At 59.1% G+C, this 5,339-nt stretch overlaps 1 pseudogene; it reads right to left on the reverse strand.

Annotated features, from left to right (window-relative positions):
- Nucleotides 1–3,611: 3,611 nt before the first annotated feature.
- Nucleotides 3,612–5,339, reverse strand: LOC144962074 (large subunit ribosomal RNA; annotated as a pseudogene; the record flags this gene model as incomplete).

The following is a 5,339-nucleotide window of genomic DNA, read 5'->3' on the forward strand; positions in this document are numbered from 1 at the left end:
ATCCATTAGTGGTGGTTTATTCATTCAAATTCTCCGAAGAAATGCGCTCGACCAAAGTTTTTCCCTCGGCCTCGAGGCTTACCGCGGGGCGTCCGGCGCTAGAGTCCTTCTCGGCCGTAGCGAGAGTTCTACCCAGGACGCCGTGCGGTAAACTCGAATCGACGAGGCGATAAAATCGTATGAATAAAGCTCCCAAACCGGGATTTGAACCCCGGCAGGTTGCGCCGTGGCCAACTCGATCGAGCCCGAGTCGTCGATCGCCGACTCTAGCGAAGTAGGGAACGCGTTTAAACCTCGCCAAGCGAGTCAGGCCTAACGGGAAGGGCCCCGAAGTTCAAAACGGTCGCAATGGGGAGGTCCAGTGCGATCATAGGTGGTGGGTTTTTCATTCAATTCGCTCCGTAGAGGAAATGCGCTCGACCAAAGTTTTTTCCCTCGGCCTCGGAGGCTTACCGCGGAGCGTCCGGCGCTAGGTCCTTCTCGGCCGTAGCGAGAGCTTCTTACCCCAGGGACGCCCGTGCGGTAAAGCTCGAATCGACGAGGCGATAAAATCGTATGAATAAAGCTCCCAAACCGGGATTTGAACCCCGGCAGGGTTGGCCGGCCCGTGGGCCAACTCGATCGAGCCCGAGTCGTCGATCGCCGACTCTAGCGAAGTAGCGGGAACGCGTTTAACACTCCGCCAAGCGAGTACAGGGCCTAACGGAAGGCCCGAAGTTCAAACCGTCGGCAATGGGGAGGTCCCAGGTGCGATCATAGGTGGTGGGTTTATTTCATTCAAATTCGCTCCGTAGAGGAAATGGCTCGACCAAAGTTTTTTCCCTCGGCCCTCGGAGGGCTTACCGCGGGAGCGTCCGGCTAGAGTCCTTCCGGCCGTACGAGAGTTCTTACCCAGGGACGCCCGTGCGGTAAAGCCTCGAATCGACGAGGCGATAAAATCGTATGAATAAAGCTCCCAAACCGGGATTTGAACCCGGCAGGTTGGCCGGCCCGGGGCCAACTCGATCGAGCCCGAGTTCGATGCCGACTACGAAGTAGCGGGAACGTTTAACACCGCCAGCGAGTACGGGCCCTAACGGAAGGCCGAGTCAAACCGCGGCAATGGAGTCCAGTGCGATCTAGTGGGTTTTTCATTCAAATTCTCCTAGAGAAATGCGCTCGCCAAAGTTTTCCCTCGCCGGAGGCTTCCGCGGGAGCGTCCGGCGCGAGTCTTCGGTCGAGAGCTCTACCAGGGCCTGCGTAAGCCTCGATCGACGAGGCGATAAAATCGTATGAATAAAGCTCCCAAACCGGGATTTGAACCCGGCGGGTTGGCCGGCCCGTGGGCCAACTCGATCGAGCCCGAGTCGTCGATCGCCGACTCTAGCGAAGTAGCGGGAACGCGTTAACACTCCGCCAAGCGAGTACAGGGCCCTAACGGGAAGGGCCCGAAGTTCAAAACCGGTCGGCAATGGGGGGTCCAGGTGCGAATAGGTGGTGGGTTTATTTCATTCAAATTCGCCGTAGAGGAAATGCGCTCGACCAAGTTTTTCCTCGGCCCCGGAGGGCTACCCGGGAGCGTCCCGGCGTGAGTCCTCTCGGCCGTAGCGAGAGCTTCTACCCAGGGAGCCCGTGCGGTAAAGCTCGAATCGCGAGGCGATAAAATCGTATGAATAAAGCTCCCAAACCGGGATTTGAACCCGGCAGGGTTGGCCGCCCGTGGGCCAACTCGATCGAGCCCGAGTCGTCGATCGCCCGACTCTAGCGAAGTAGCGGGAACGCGTTTAACACTCCGCCAAGCGAGTACAGGCCCTAACGGGAAGGGCCCCGAAGTTCAAAACGGTCGGCAATGGGGAGGTCCCAGGTGCGATCATAGGTGGTGGGTTTATTCATTCAAATTCGCTCCGTAGAGGAAATGCGCTCGACCAAAGTTTTTTCCCTCGGCCCTCGGAGGGCTTACCGCGGGAGCGTCCCGGCGCTAGAGTCCTTCTCGGCCGTAGCGAGAGCTTCTTACCCCAGGGACGCCCGTGCGGTAAAGCCTCGAATCGACGAGGCGATAAAATCGTATGAATAAAGCTCCCAAACCGGATTTGAACCCCGGCAGGGTTGGCCGGCCCGTGGGCCAACTCGATCGAGCCCGAGTCGTCGATCGCCCGACTCTAGCGAAGTAGCGGGAACGCGTTTAACACTCCGCCAAGCGAGTACAGGGCCCTAACGGGAAGGGCCCCGAAGTTCAAAACCGGTCGGCAATGGGGAGGTCCCAGGTGCGATCATAGGTGGTGGGTTTATTTCATTCAAATTCGTCCGTAGAGGAAATGCGCTCGACCAAAGTTTTTCCCTCGGCCCTCGGAGGGCTTACCGCGGGAGCGTCCCGGCGCTAGAGTCCTTCTCGGCCGTAGCGAGAGCTTCTTACCCCAGGGACGCCCGTGCGGTAAAGCTCGAATCGACGAGGCGATAAAATCGTATGAATAAAGCTCCCAAACCGGGATTTGAACCCCGGCAGGGTTGGCCGGCCCGTGGGCCAACTCGATCGAGCCCGAGTCGTCGATCGCCCGACTCTAGCGAAGTAGCGGGAACGCGTTTAACACTCCGCCAAGCGAGTACAGGGCCCTAACGGGAAGGGCCCCGAAGTTCAAAACCGGTCGGCAATGGGGAGGTCCCAGGTGCGATCATAGGTGGTGGGTTTATTTCATTCAAATTCGCTCCGTAGAGGAAATGCGCTCGACCAAAGTTTTTTCCCTCGGCCCTCGGAGGGCTTACCGCGGGAGCGTCCCGGCGCTAGAGTCCTTCTCGGCCGTAGCGAGAGCTTCTTACCCCAGGACGCCCGTGCGGTAAAGCCTCGAATCGACGAGGCGATAAAATCGTATGAATAAAGCTCCCAAACCGGGATTTGAACCCCGGCAGGGTTGGCCGGCCCGTGGGCCAACTCGATCGAGCCCGAGTCGTCGATCGCCCGACTCTAGCGAAGTAGCGGGAACGCGTTTAACACTCCGCCAAGCGAGTACAGGGCCCTAACGGGAAGGGCCCCGAAGTTCAAAACCGGTCGGCAATGGGAGGTCCCAGGTGCGATCATAGGTGGTGGGTTTATTTCATTCAAATTCGCTCCGTAGAGGAAATGCGCTCGACCAAAGTTTTTTCCCTCGGCCCTCGGAGGGCTTACCGCGGGAGCGTCCCGGCGCTAGAGTCCTTCTCGGCCGTAGCGAGAGCTTCTTACCCCAGGGACGCCCGTGCGGTAAAGCCTCGAATCGACGAGGCGATAAAATCGTATGAATAAAGCTCCCAAACCGGGATTTGAACCCGGCAGGGTTGGCCGGCCCGTGGGCCAACTCTATTTTTTTTTTCAAATTCGCCCGTAGAGGAATGCGCTCGACCAAATTTTTTCCCCCGGCCCCCGGAGGGCTTACGCGGGAGCGTCCGGCGCTAGAGTCCTTCTCGGGGTAGCGAGAGCTTCTTACCCCAGGGGGCGCCAGTAAATAAAGAAAATGTATTTATACGGTTATACATTTCCTCGAAACCCCCGGGGCCCGCGCCGCACCCCAGGCCGACCGAAAAGGCAAGGACTCAAAGGGCGGGCCGATGGGGCCGGCCCCGTCCCGTCCGGGTAAAAGGTGGGAGAAAAACCCCCCGGGGGGAAAAATCCAGGCCGGGGGCTTATCCAAAAGGGATGGTCCCCGGGAAGTTTCTAACCTTAAAAAAACCCCCCGAGGGAAAAATTTGGGGTCCCAGCGATTTTTTCCCCCAAAGGGAAGGGATGATACCGACCCACCACCGCACCACAGATCTAGCGCCGTGACGGGGGGCCGGGTAAAAGGCACTAGCCGACAAAACCCCGGGGTTTGGTTTTAATGTTGCCTCACGCCCCGGGGCCCTTTGGGCTAAGCTCCCCCTTTCCACCGGGGGGGGTTTCCGACTTAGAGGCGTTCATTTCGTACCCCCGGACTTAGCCTGGCCCCAAACGGCCTACGCCCGGGACCGCGAACCAGAGGTCCGAACTCCCCCCGTTCCTCTCTACTGACAAGTTTAACCTGGCAAGGGCGCTTCATCAGTGGGAAAAAACAAACCCTTCTCCGAGGGTCTAAACCCACCACTTCCCTGTTGGCGGGGAACAATCCGACAAAATTTGGGGAATTCTGCTTCGCAATGATAGGAAGACCGACATCGAAGGATCAATCACGACGGGCCCCAGAACGCTTGGGCCCCCACAACCAGGGTTTTCCCTGTGGTAACTTTTTTGACACCCCTCGCTTAAAACTCCCAACGCGAAAGGATCGATAGGCCCCGCTTTTCCCCGGGCCAGTATTCGTACTGAAAACCTGGTCCCAGCAGGGATTTGCCCTTTTTCTCTACGCGAGGTTTCCGTCCTCGCTTACCCGCCTTGGGAACCTTCGCTGCGCTTTAGAAGATGTACCGCCCCAGTCAAACTCCCCGTCCGAGGCTGTCCCCGGCAGGGTCGCTGTCGCCGTCGTGACCGCGTCGGGGGAGTCGGTGACCCCCGAGCCCGACGCGACGGCGGCTTGACGTCTGAACCTCGTACGCCTCCTACCTGCAAGAAGGCGCCGAGTCCCCACTTCCGTCGGTAAGTGGAGTCCCGCGGGGGTAGCGGTATTTCACTGTCGCGCCCGAAGACGCTACCGCCTATGCTACACCCCCCACGCTCCTCCACAGAGTCGGACTAAGTCAAGCTCGACAGGTCTTCCTTCCCCGCTGATTTCACCAAGCCCGTTCCCTTGGCTGTGATTTCGCCGGGCGTAGATAGGGACAGTGGGAATCTCGTTAATCCGTTCGTGCGCGTCGCTAATTAGACGACGAGGCATTTGGCTACCTTAAGAGAGTCATAGTTACTCCCGCCGTATTAACCCGCGCTTATGCGAATCTCTTCACTTTGACATTCTGAGCACTGGCAGAAATCACGTCCCGTAAACACCTTTTCAGGCTGTCGAGACGCTCTGTTTTAATTAGACAGTCGGATTCCCCCTGTCCGTGACAGTTCTGAGACAGCGTGAGTCGGAGGTCGCGTCGGTTGTCCCCGCGCAGCCAACGCGCCCCGCGAAGGGCGTCAGCCGAGCGAGGCCGCTCGCCCGGGCCCCCACGGGTTTCCGCGCACGTCTCTCCCCCTCGGAGTGTCCCCTCAGGGTGGCGTGCGGTTCTGCCCGCTTCCTCCCCTAGCCCGACCGTCCCGGCCCTCAGAGCCATCCTTCTCTCCCGAAGTTACGGATCCATTTTGCCGACTTCCCTTACCTACATACTCCGTGGACCAGAGGCTGCTAACCTAGGAGACCTGCGCGGACATGAGTACGGCCGGGCAGCGAGATTGACGTGCCCTCGACGGGTTTTCACGGACCGCCGTGAGCGCTCCGGAC

The sequence above is a fragment of the Berghia stephanieae genome, unplaced genomic scaffold (assembly GCF_034508935.2).
Source record: "Berghia stephanieae isolate SIO BIC M18660-M18661 unplaced genomic scaffold, UCSD_Bste_1.3 scaffold5783, whole genome shotgun sequence".
Lineage (NCBI taxonomy): Eukaryota > Metazoa > Mollusca > Gastropoda > Nudibranchia > Aeolidiidae > Berghia > Berghia stephanieae.